The sequence below is a fragment of the Rhyacophila brunnea genome, unplaced genomic scaffold, assembly GCF_057557595.1.
Source record: "Rhyacophila brunnea isolate RB1 unplaced genomic scaffold, BYU_Rbru_1.0 scaffold_2, whole genome shotgun sequence".
In the NCBI taxonomy this organism is placed as follows: Eukaryota; Metazoa; Arthropoda; class Insecta; order Trichoptera; family Rhyacophilidae; genus Rhyacophila; species Rhyacophila brunnea.
In genome coordinates this window covers 31441107-31455572 of record NW_028232859.1, presented here as the reverse complement: position 1 = coordinate 31455572, position 14466 = coordinate 31441107, and positions in this window count along the sequence as shown.

Genomic DNA, 14466 nt, shown 5'->3' with positions numbered 1-14466 from the left:
TTATCCATAAGTAAAGAAGTTACAATACTCACGAATAATGTATTTTTTTCCCTAGGGAATACGAATATTTAAAAAAAATGTTTATCAGTTATACCTATATTATGTACTATGCATATAGAAATACATGGAGCCTGAAGATGACAAAAGCTGGAACCTTACTCGCTAAAACTGATTCTTATAGAATAGTACAAAACTATAATTAATAAGAATCTATCAATCTAGCAATCATGCAGTGACAATGCAATGACAATCATGCAGCGATTTCCAAACTGGGAGGCGCGGAGAGTTGCAAAGGGAGGCGCGAAAAGTTTAACACAAATGTAGCCACAAGTTTGCAGTTTGCAAATGCATAGTTTATAAACAGCCTGGGCCCCGGGCATAACAGACATCACAAATGTAATCTAATAGTTTAAAAAAAGTCGCCTGCGGCGCTAATTTGTTTCAAAAGTATTAAATATTTGAAATATGTAGTTGTGCATTGCAATTTGATATGATACCTATATAATGATTGCTATAGGTACTTAAATGATAACTCCTGTGTATAATTTAGGAAATACTACTTTAGAGCACCACATTGCCCTTAACCTCAGCGATAGGTAGGTGGGCCCGCCAAAGATTTTGGCCTGGGGGCCCGCTTCAGGATGTAATTAATATAATAAAAGTACTCAGTAAAATCTTTTTTTTTTTTGTTTCTACTTAATTAAGATTTTTTTCTTTGTTGTATTAAGTATTACATTTTTGGCTATTTAAAAAGGTGTCTGTATTATTTAATGAAATAAAGGGCGGGCGGCGCTAAGATTAGATTTTTTTAAAAGGGAGGCGTAGTAACATAAAGTTTGGAAATCACTGACCTATATCTAGTGTAATATTGTTAATATTTGGTAAAATCTATTTAGATACTAATTATACGATATATTGACCGAGACAACAGTAACAGTTATATTAATGAAAGGTGGGCAAACTTAAAAATATTATGAAACACGAATGTGTAATGCCCGCAGAACAGATTAATAAAGTAATGCCATTATTACCTTCAACCAAAAAAGACGTCAATCATCACCTCATTATCTGATTATAGTCATCAGTCACTCATTCACCTAAACGTCCAAACTTGGACAGAGAGCAATTAATCAAAGATTCAACAAAAGTGTATTTTCCAGTAGGTACTTATCAACATACTCAAATACCTACCTAATCGTCAATCGATACATATTATGCGATTCGTTTCTAATAGTAATAAACCAAATCTGTCTATAGTATGTGCTTATAAGCTTGTACTTTATTACATATTATATTATAGTTTTCAATCATTTCGTGATAAAAATGTACTTTCAATGCGAGATTTTGACATATATTCGATATCTGAAATTTCCACTTTTCTTATTATTACAATAAGCCCCTGTGAATATTATCTATTTTTGTCTGTATAAATATCGAAAAAAATAAATCTTATGATATAGGTACAGGCCCTGGGCTAATACGTATTGGGCCCCCCCCAGAAAGAAAAAAAATATTGAAAGCGAATTTGAAAAAAGATCACTTTCATCTCAATATCACCAATTTTATTATTTCATTAAAATCTACCTATATTTAAAAAAAATCACACTGAATTGATTTCGGCCAATGCGGAAAATGGCCTTTCGTCTTTGTTATTAATTGTTAATGAAAAATCTTAAAGCAGTTCAAACGCTTATAAAAGTAGGTATCAACTTCGAATTCGGTCTCCATTTTCTAGAAGTTCACACATTTGGACAATTTTTGACTTATTCCTGACACTGTCTTGAATAACTGATTTTTTAACTCTAGGATTAGATCCGCGAGATTGCATTTTCACTGTATTTCCAATATGGAAATTTGTCATTGTTGCAGAGGTTTTTCTTTTTACTTCCAGAAACGTAGGTACAAACAACAACTTTTGTTGGAAACAACGTTTTTCAGTTTTCAGTTAATCTCCATCACAGAGTTGTTTTTTTTCTACAAAACGGTGCCTGTTGTGTTTTTTCTTATATTTACTTTCTGTTCACGAGTCCCCTACCGATTTGGAGGCCCTGGGTTATATCCTATTTAGCCCTATGATAAATGCGGTCTTGCTTATATTATACCAAGTTATAATAATGTTTGATAGTGTGTTAATACATAGAAATAATGATTACCGTACCATTACCTATGTATGAAATGAATCAATGAGTCGACATTGGGCAAGGTGGTATAGATAAGACTCTGAGAAAAGTGACGCTATTAACCAATAGGGAGGAAGTTGCATACATATTATACATTACTAATAAAACAACAACATTTAGAATTTAAATAATATACAATATAAATACCTAATAGACAGAGGCTAATAATTAAAGGATTTCGGGGCGTCGTTTACAAGTTCGTTTAGATGTCTCACGAAAAAGCATTGTGCAATTTAATTTCCCCTCATTCGCTGCTAATATTTCATTTGTTTCTTCAAAATATTCGCATTCTTGTCAATGGTAAACTAGAAACATTTAAGTTTGGGGAAATCATATAAGTGTTATGACATAATGAGAATAATGTTATTTACGCAGTTTCGTGACACGTCATGAAACGCGTTTTTTAGTTCAATAGAAACCAACTCCTTTTATTACTGCCTATCTGATATAGGTAGTTGTATGACATAGAATAACTAATTTTATTAAATCTTGTGAATATTTTTAAAAGAAAACAATTTTATTTCAAACACGCACCTACGTCGATGATAAAAATATTGCATTACAATAAAGGAATTGACATTTTTAATCTCGTTGTTTATCGTCAATATCGTGTAGGCACGTAGATACGTGTTTTACGTATATTGAGTATTTATTGTGTAATAAACCAGTTAGAATTTGTATTTTATATATGATTGTTTTCATAAGCGTATAAAACAGTTTGTTTACTAGTGTACATGTAGGTTGAACGCATGTTGTAGGTACCTGCCTTTTACAAATTTGATATCGAGTCCATGTTCAATCGCGTAAGTTGGCAATCTCGGAAAAGCAATGAGAGTATACATAATATTCACGAAGAGTTTTCCGAGAAAAACTGGGCCTGTTTTCTATGAAATGAATGGAGGCTATTTCTCGTTAGGGTGCGGCACCCACCTGCTTTATCGCTCTGCGACCTAGAGGGGTTGGCGCAAGTTGATACCAAACAATTTGCTACCAGATTTATTTAACCCTGATAAAATATTATAAAAATGTTATAATAATATAAAATAGTATATACGTAGGTACATAATAATCTTAAACATTTAAACAATGTATTGTTGCTATCTTAGTTTATTTAAGTTATGCCTATACATTTATTTAGTTTAGAAAATATAATCTCCGGATTAAGCTTCTTCTTCTTCTTGATCGTTACCGCATGGCTGAGAATCATGACCACCTTTGAATTCCGTCACCCTTTGACTGACCAAGACTTTCCATCCCTCTCGATCTTTCGCTACTCTCAGGGCAGATTGAATGGTGCCCCCAGTCAGCTCCTTCAATTGGTGGCTCCAGCGCGCCAACGCACTTCCTCTGCTTTGTCTTCCCTGGAGGCCAACCAAAATCATCAGTCTCTCCACGTTGTATGGAAACGTGGAGTTTTATGTGCGTAAAAAAAACTACAGAATGCGTCTCAGATATATTGTCGAGAGCAGTTGCTTTATCTGCAGTCTCTGAATGATTGACTGGTTCGTCCTGTGCTATGTCAAAGAAATACGAAGCATTCGGCGCCAACACCACATCTCGAAGGCATCAATTGCCTTCCGCTCCTTTGCCTTCAGGGTACATGACTCAACACCATATAAAAAAAGGAGAACACTAATAAATGTTTTCACAAGCATCATTATTGTGACAATTGAAATTCCCCGATCCTTCCATATAGTGGTAAGACGTGTCATCGCATTTTTCACAATCTGTGTGCGCCTTCTTATTTCCGCTTCACATCTACATTTTCCACCAATGGTCGATCCCAATAATTAAGGTTCTTTTGATTTCAAACTTTAGTACGTACCTACCTTCCTACGATATGTGGGTATGTCAAAATGGTGTCTTTTATTGTGATTGTTTTCTTTGAAAACTTATACAATATTTTCAAACCAATAGAAGACATAATACTTAAAAATACTTTATTATAGTATGATATAGGTAATGACAATAAATTCTATATACTATTTTGTAGATTATGTTTACTTTTAGTGTCGGTGGTCAAATTGTTCATACACGTGTTAAAATAACAGTCTAAACTCAACCCCTTCAATGTCTTCCCCACATCATTAACATACGAGTCGGCTAATGTCAACATGTTACATAGAAGGGGTAGTTACTGCTAAGTATAAAGTAATGTTTAGCTTAAAGCTTATAGAGATCTGCCTTTATTAGGCCTAGATTATGGTGAATAATTTATTTATGATTTTTAGACGTGAGTATATAGCGACTGTTATTTCAACCCATAAATTAATTTCACTAATTATAATAAGATTATAATATTTGTATCAGTTATAATCAATATGATGATTGATGAATTAGGTGATGATGTTGATACTAAAGAGTGAGGAGTAGGTACTTATAATATGCTCAGTATTTTTGTATGATCTATAAAATACGTATAATAAATTTAGTATAGCTGTACAGTCATGTATGTAAGAAGTAACAACCTCGCATCATCAAAAGAAATGATGTTCAATTATTGTCTACATAATAATAATATATTATATACCTACTTATTTACGAAAAGATTGTATAGTAGTATATAGTTATGTAATCATCCATTTTTAACAACATTGTATTTTAGATTTAGGGTTAACTGTCTCAAAAGAGTTCCAGTATTGCTTTTCTCTTTTCAAGCCAGTCTGATTGTGATGTCACTGAGAGCCACTAAATACCATCTATAGGTGAATTTATTAAGAAGATTCTTGGACGTCCATATTAGACTGGGTGCTACGTGTGTGCATAATATGAGAGACGAAGTTTATTTTATGATTCGTCTACCTGAGACGATAGTATACACAAAGAGACAATGCCGGCTTCAGAAGTAGTCGTAGCTCCAACTCGTTCAACCTAACTTTGTATTTTAATGAGATCGCGTGCCCGCTTCAGCTTCAGACTTAATATGTCACAGTCATTATTTTATAACGTGTCACTTACCAAAAAACGGATGCTCCATCTCTCTTTTACGGTAAAATTCCGCCCCTGTATGGTGACCATTATTCTTGGGTACTTATTTATTTTACTAAAAAATTCTTTACATTTTTAAAAATGCCGTCTATAAATTATATCACAAAATAATGTAGAGTGAGAGAGTGTACGAAAAATCTTTAATTTATAGGTAGGTAGGTAACCAGCCATATGAAGGTAATAAAAAAATAATATGTGTGCGTCAATATAGATACAGTTTTAAAAATAAAGTAATTTATGATTAGTTAACTTCAATTTTAATGGTGATACTTATCTAGTATCTACGTTGTATTTGTTTTGTAACTATTCATTTACAATATGATTGAAGCAGGACCACGAGATAAATTATAGTAAATACCTACCTATTAATTTAAAAGGTCAGAATATGGCGTATCCCCGCATATCTTCAGAAAAAAACGACAATGTATAAGTAACATGAAACCGAGTTAAATGGTAAGCTATCAATGTATTAAATAAAATAATAAGTGTTATGCACTTATTTTAATGGGTAGCGCTTAATCTATTTAATTGGTCAATAAAGGAGTGTTTAATCGAGATTCGGGGACTTATCATTAAAAGTGCATTCCAATGAAGGTGACGTGCGACGTGCGACGTGATGTACTTGATGTACCTACCTGCATAGTACTTACACAATATAAAATATAGTTTTGCCTAATGACCAGCAGATTATTTACATGCCGTAAATAATAAAGTTGAAAGTCACTAAAGATACTTAAATATTTCCACCTACTAATACAACTTCACCTCAATTATTTTATTATCTTTACCATTCGCTCCATTTTGCGTTATTCTTTTAGCCGATCCCCAACTTAATATTTACAACATATTATTTTCCTGTAATCTTGGTCAGCCTATTGGGTCCATGATTCTGATTCAAATAATCATTCGAATTTGCCAGACGCTTGATTCTGTCTCTCGGCTACTCAATTATTTTATGTCAGTTTATTTTACTTCAGACAGCTTATTCTCAGAAAGTTCTATTATTTTGTCACATAAATAAAGTAATAAAGCAAACAATTAGATTACATAATATTATCTTTAGGATATTGTAGTCATGGCCCCACAAAGGGGGGGGCTGACAGGGCTCTAGCCTGGGGGCCCGAGCTCAAAAAGGGCCCGGCGTGGCGAGTCGACCAGACAGCACACATCACAAATTCTCTCTAATAGTAAAAAAAAGTCGCATGTGGCGCTATTTTTCTTCAATAATGTTATTATTTAAAATAATGTGGTTTTACGATATCTACAACTTTTATTGCGTATCGATACTCGCCAACTCCATAATTCAAATGGATGTATTACAATATGCAAAATACACTAAATATACACATTCATTTTACCGCGAACACCATTTGGAAAACATTTTTGTATCACACTGCCTTTATCTTTAGAGATAGGTAGGGGGGCCCGCCAAAGATCCTAGCCTGGGGGCCTGCTTCAGGATGTGGAGGCCATGATTGTAGTGCTGGTAATTTATACGGTTTTCGTTGTTTCGTTCAAACTGTTTTGTAGTGGAAACGTAAGCAATAAATTGTCATGTTTTAAGCATTTTTTTGTAAGGATTGACAGTCGCTTTTTGCAAAAAACACATTACATATTTATTATTTTTAAAATCTTAAATAATTGATTATACTCAGGGCTTTTTTTTTAAAAAAAAAGGTGCCGGAACTCACTTCATGTCAAGCTTTTTACTAAATAAAATTATATTCAAATGTCACTTAAATGAAATTTAAAGGAGCTATGCCACGAAGCGAACCAAAAAAAGGTTGATTTTTACGATAATTTTTTATTTTAGTCAAAACAAAGCTACAGAAACAATAAAATACATACATTATATTTGAAATATATTGTACAAATAAGACTAAATAAGACTAAATTTAAAATATAATTGTAAATACATATGTAATGTATTTATTTATGAACTTGAATAAAAGTTTAGAGTGATTTCTAAAGTTTTTTCCAATTCTCGTCTGATACATCATCTCGAATCCTTTTCTTAGTGTTAGAGTCTAAGGCCGAATGTCTTCCTTTAAGTAACCACCTATCAACATATTTTGAAGGATCGAAAAGTGTCAAGGGTGGTCCCACGAGTTTGATGAACAAGAGTGCCGAAACTGTTTTAGTGTTTAACGAAGCTCTTGTTGGGGTAATAATAAGATTCATTTGCGAAAACCCCCGTTCACATTCACTTGAAGAAATGGGAATAGAATTCAGAGCATATACCAAACGCAAGAGTTTTTCAGAATATGTCTTTTCGAGAATGTATTCGCGAAATCCACGAATCATTTCTCGTTCATCTAGTTGTAGCCTGATCGAAATGTTTCTAATTTCCATCTCTCCAAATGTCAACCGATTATCAATGTCTTCAGGCCAATGTCAAGTACGCGAGCCCAAAGTGCAAACTGAACATCTTTATTATCTAGCAGCCTTTTTTCAATCGACGTTTTCAACGTGGAATAAAATATTTTCGGATCAATAGGAGGATCATTTTTAGAAACTTTTTCGTGAAGTAAAACTCCACGAAAATGCAGATTGCTTATAGCAGCTGCAGCACATTTATAATAGGGTCCAAAATTCTGTCTTCTTTCTTCAAAAACTTGAACGAGTTCATTTATTTTTCGATTTGCAATGTAAAGGTTCACATTGCGATTTTGTAGGTCCAAAATTAAGTTCCGACAATTCTTGGAGAGCGTCGCACATCAATGCTAGATCCAATAAAAATGCTGTTGATGTTATTTTGTTCTTTAAGTCACTGTAAGTACACTTGTCATTTTTATCTCTTGTAGGATCATTCATCGCTTCTTCAAAATGACGCACAAGGGATTCATAATTATTCCACACAGCCGAAACTGAACGAAAACTAGATGCCACCCATCGGGTACTTAAAACTCTTCCGATTTTCAGTACCTCAACGCCTAGTGATTCTGCACATAAATGCAACTCTCTATTATTTTTCGGCAACGCATGGTATAAAACATAAAGTTTATCAATAAATGATTTGAATCTATTGATCCCTGAAATTTTCTTTACAACATCACTTACTGATAATTCTAATCTGTGATTAGCACAATGCCAAACTATAATTGAAGGAAATTTTTCTGTCAGCAATGTTTTCACTCCATTTTTAGAACCTAACATCACAGCAGCGCCGTCGCATGCAACCGAAACTAAATATTTTTTTAAATATTCTTCTGTCATCCCATATAAATCAAGAGATTGGAGTAATGATTCAAATATTCCTTTTGCCGTTACGTCTTTAAGTTCAATCAAATCCAAAAACAAATTAATTGGTGAATTCATTCCAACACTTTCGACACAGCATCGAACATACACAATGAGGGTGATTTTTTGGCTTATGGTGGTAGACTCATCAATTATCAAAGAAATTATATTTTTCGATTGAACAATTTCTTTGAAAACATTTTTTCTCATTTCATCACATATATGATTTACAATGTTAATACATGCGTTAGTGGAATGGAGAATATGACCCATTTCGATCCCATTTAGTTCTTGGAGATTAATTTCACTTTCAAACATATTGAATGATTGATTTTCCTTAGCTACTTTATATGCAGTTCGAAAAATGTTTGCTGTTATTACTTTTTCGCGAGATAACGATTTTAAAAAAGTATTTTCAATCTGCTTTTTTTTGGCTTCAGAAATGATTTTTAACGCTGCTTTGTGTGCAATAGATCCTCTGTGATCGAAAAAAATTTTTCGAAGTGACCCCAATTGTAGCTTCCTCTCTTTCCCAGAATACGTGATTTCATTATTGGCCCATTCTTTGGATATTTTCATTCCCATTGTCGTTTCAGTTCCAAGAGTTCCAACGTTTCTGCAAATTGTGAAGCCAAGTTTCATTTTGTGTACGTTCAACCATTCGTTTTTTGAGCAAAAATCGTTTTTTTTATCTAATGACCAGCAGTCTGGCCAATCGTTTTGAGTTCGACCTTGATCCCCGAGATCAGCTCGAGATAATTCAGGAACATCTACATGTACCGATATTTCCATATCTTCTGTCATCGTTTCTGTTACTGTTTTGAGCTTTTTATTTGCGGAATCGGCGCCGCTGCCGGTGGTTGAGAAGTAACAGGATTTTTTTTTTCATATTTAAACTTGGGGTTGCACTAAATAATATATAAAATAGTTGCACAACACGTAATCGTAACACAAACTGACTAAACAAACGTAAATAACAATATACGCAGATGCTGCCATGCGATAAACGTCAAACTGTCAAAATCATAATACGCAAAGACATACGTATGAAGCTAGTTACATACGCAGGTTTGCTATTTAAACTATACGGTTACTTCACTAACACTAACACGCCAACATTCAAAATGGCTTCCACCTGTACCTTATTTTATCATTTTAACGAATTATTATTGTAATTACTTAAGCGCAAATATTTTTTCGTTTAATTGATTTTGAAATAAAACCGTGAAAAAAGGTGCCGGAACGCCGTTCCACCGCGTTAAATGGAAAAAAAAGCCCTGATTATACTCAATTAACTATTACAAATTGTGCTTTGGTTCACCAAATTTTCCACACGACATCGAGACTGTCAATGCGACAGGACACGCATCGTGACTTATATATGATATCTAGTTACAATATATCCAGTAATAAGGGTTAAATCAAAGAGGATTTAAATTCCACGATGAAACTCTGTAATACAATAAATTGTAATACATATTATAATATAATACTATACCTACAACTTCGTAATAATGTAATATGAGTAAAAATAGCGACGAAAAAAATATTTACTAAACATATATAGGTAAGTACCTAATGTAGGTACATTTATGAAATTAGTTAAGAAAAAAGATTGTAAGTAGATAAGTACTAGTACCTACTTATATGCCTAATTTAGTATAGGTATAGCATATTTTAACTAAAATATGGGGTATTGTATTGCATCGTCTGGATAAATTGGTAAGTTGTCATGAAGTTAAAAATTATGAATACGTTTAAGTTCCACGATTTAATGGTAAGATTTTCTAGTTATTTATGTAAAAGCCCATTTATTATTGTGTTATGTGGTACTCAGGAGATTCAAAATTTTATTAAATATTGGCGAATTTTCACAGGACTATTCGTAACATAAATAGATTGATGATTACACCTACTTATACAAAAACTCATAATATAAAAAAAGTACCTAAATATACGAAAGGAACAATGTAACTAAGTACTTATATCTGGATTTTTTCATTGTGGATAGCTATGTGAAGATCAATCCAAACTGAAACTAAATCGTTTTTTTATTAGTTGTAGGCTCCAAAAACATATTTTTGCAAAAATAAGTAATATCAATACATACAGAGATCATGTAAAAAGTATGTGAAGGGAAAAAAAATAATATATACCTACTGAATGTTTTATGGGATCCATGTGATTGACACACTTGAAAGGCTGGAGCAACGACTTACTTCTTTCTATTGCCAAAATATACACTGCACTATTTAATAATACATTTTTAAGTCTGTAGGCTTAGATTAAACATGTTACCAATAAAATGGCATTTTTTAATGGTTGAAATATTATTTATCGGTAGACGTATTATTTAAAAATTTAAACCTTGACTAGGGAATAGTCGATTATGTATTATTTATTATTATACGAAAAGAAAACTGGGTACCATTTAAAAGAGAAAAATAAATTATTTAATTATACTATACTATAATATAATATTATGATGTAATTATCTAAGCGAATATTTGTAATTCAAATTACAATGTAGTAATTAATTAATATAAAAAATGTATGCAGTCATCTAAATCTAAATTATTGTTATTGCCGTCGTTTATCCCTCAGTATTGTATTTTTTTTCATTAAGTTAATGTTGAGCAAAAATTCATTACTTAGCCCAATAGAAACAATGGCCATTTCCGTTGTCGCAAAAAAAAAACTAATTAAGGGGGGCGACTAAATAGGTTAACGACATATTATATCGAATAAATTTCCCAAAGATTAATTACCGTAAACGGTAACCAGGGCCGGCTTTACTATATGGATAAAGCGGCTATTAGCCAGAGCCCCCCTAAATTGAAAAAACCCCAAGTGGGGTCTAGGACGATTTGGCACCGGACAACTGGACGCCACGGAATTCGAAAATAAATAGACGTTAGGTACTTAAAGGTACTTTAAAAAAATATTCAATATTATTATTTATATTTCAATGATTATATTATGATTTAATAGTTGGTGAGAATGTAAATATGCAGACGTAAACAATGATTTAATCGTGCATATGTTTAAGTTTCAACGAAAAAAGAGTTTTTTATTTTATATAAAGCCTTAGGCATTGTAATTCTCAATCCGCGATAAAGAATACATTATGTTAAGAGTAAAATGAATTCAAACTACTAAGTAGTAGATAGAAACTGATTAAAATACCTCGTCTACACGTGTCTACGACAGTGCCGCGTCCAATTGTCCGGAGGCCAGTCGTCCCATTCCCCCCCAAGAGTCCTAAAAAATAAACTGAAAAAATCTTTAAAGAAATTTTTAAACATACGTTTTGATCAGTTGTGTTTTTTGGGTCGCCCAATATGGGCCCTTTCAGGTATACTTAAATCCAATCCTGATGGTAACGTACCCATAATATATTTAGACAAAAATATTTTTTTCTGAATGAACAAGAGTTAGATTTGTGAAATGGAATTAGATCCACTTTTTTGGTAGTTAAAGCGAATACTCCATCTACCAGAGGCACCTAGCAGAAAAATAGGACGCTTGTAATTTGAGTAAAATAATTGATAATTTACATTTTATAATTTAATGATAGAATTAATCAATACATACATTATCTCAAATTACAAGTTTCACAATTTTCCGCTAGGTGCGTGGGTCTGGCAGGCAGACTCATAATTATTATTAAATTTTAAAACATCGATTTTACTAAAAAAAATGTTTAGGTTTTTTTTCCGCTAGGTTCTCTGCTGGCATGCCTCTCCTCCTTAATTTAAATCGAGCTTCAATATTATTGTGAACATGAACCAAAACTATGTAATTTCGATATAAATAAAAAGATTTCATGTTATCTATTTTGTTTGTATTGATTTAAACAATTTCAATTAGATGGCAGTGTCCATAATATAGCCATTATAAGAAAAAGCGCCATCTATTGGTTTAATACGCGTACACATTTTCCTCTAACCTAGTAATGATTTTGGATCCGAGAGGTAGACTGGGTTATTTGAAAGTCGCAACTGTTGCAGTTGAAACAAAAACCAAATTATCTCATTTACAATGTATACGATTTTAGTTGAAATTCATATTATGGTAATACTAATTTATTGAAAATTTAATTAAGTAGGTACCAATATTAAGATAAATTCGTTTTTGTCTGTCATTATAGAATAGATAGATAACTACACTATAAACAGGGTTTAGAAAATTTCAGATCCCTTGCAGATACTATTATAAAAGATCACAATGTATATGAATAAAAAAGTAGGCTGATTTTTATTCGACAATGACTAAGGGCTTAGACATGCTTAGTTTTTAAACTTGGAATCCTAAAAAACTATTAAATACCTACTATGTTAAGCATAAAAATAATGTTATTCTCTATTTAACGTATTTATTTATTGCGGGTAAGGTCAGTGCGGGTAAGTGCGACATATAATTATTTATGAAAATCCACATTTGTAATAAATGTGTAAAGTATTGAGTAACTGTTTCGATACTAATGTATTGTAAATTAATTTCTTTATCAAGCTCTGCTAATAAAATTTCAAAATCTTAACAATTGACTTTGAAAAAAAAAAGAAGAAACAAGTGAACTAGACGCACTTTCCCACCATTGGGGTAAGTGCGTCTATGGGTTGTAATACTGTATTCTGTTCTCTATGGTCAGTTTCTTTCAAATTTTATGAGAATATTTGACGTGGCATTTGAAAATGTTCTTTAATACCACGGAAATACGGCGCACAATTGAGAAAAACTAAATATGGGGTAAGTGCGTTATATAAATGGTAATCCGTGGGTCTATTCTATACTTATCGACTGCTAAAGTGATAAATATTATCAAACTTAGGGTAAGTTTGTATCAAAGTATTAGCACTTATTGTAACAATAACAATCCGTTGGTTATAATTGTTGCAATAAGTGCTATATTTTAACAGCAGCAAGAGAGATGCTGTTAAAATATAGCACTTATTGCATCAATACAACCAACTTATTGTAATTGTTACAATAAGTGCTAATACTTTGATACAAAACTACCCTAAGTTTGACAATATTTATCACTTTAGCGGTCGATAAGTATAGAATCGACCCACAGGGGTATTAAACCAGAAAAAATAAAAGAAAGAGATTAAACAAAATTACGAAAAATAATGTATTTTAACAAAAATAATGTTTGTAGACATAGGTAATATTATTGTATATTTAAACCAACAAATGAATGTTTAAAAATTATTTGTCCCCTTCTTCCAATCTGCGGTTGAGGAAGTTCGTATACTATATCTTTAACATGTTGGATTTCAGCTGAGCCTTCAACAACAGGGTGCGTGAATAATATTCATTTATTGTCACAATGATCCTTACACTTACGTGCATATTTGACTGTGGGTAACAGCATCTGAATAGCCCTCAGATGACGTCCACTCATCCCACATGTGTTTTCCTGTATAATATGGGAGATTTTCTCCTTCAGCGTTTACTCCCAACAAAACTGTGGTGTTTGTTTTTCCATTGGAAGATATTGTCATTGTTGCAGGATAATCTTTCACCCCCACAATTTTGGTCTTTCTTGGATCACTAGAAAATGAGGTCTCATCAAAATTCCAAATTCGCGAGGGGTTATTTTCTAAGCCAAGCGCTACAATAGTTTCATTCAAAAGATCAAATAAGGTTTGATGATAAAAGGATCACAATTCAATATGCTCTTTTACGCGCATTTTAAACGGCTTGCGGTTTTATCACAGACAATTTGTTTCTTTTCGTGAATCCATTGAACTATTCTTTACCAGGAAATCCATTTTTGAATGATGTTTGTATTTATTTGAATTTACATAGTGACCCGATAAATCCATAACTTCTTTCCTACTCAAACCAAACCCGTATTTTTCCATGATATGAAGATTTATTGTTAATTTATCTTCTTCATCTTTTCTTAATGCAGTATCTATTCCAAGTGTAGACGATTTTTACCCCCTCTTACTGTTTATTCTGTCCATAATTGTCATTCTGGGTATGCTGAAATGTTTGGACGCTTGATAACCGCTCAATTCTCCTGTTTTTACCTTTTGAATTGCTTCTT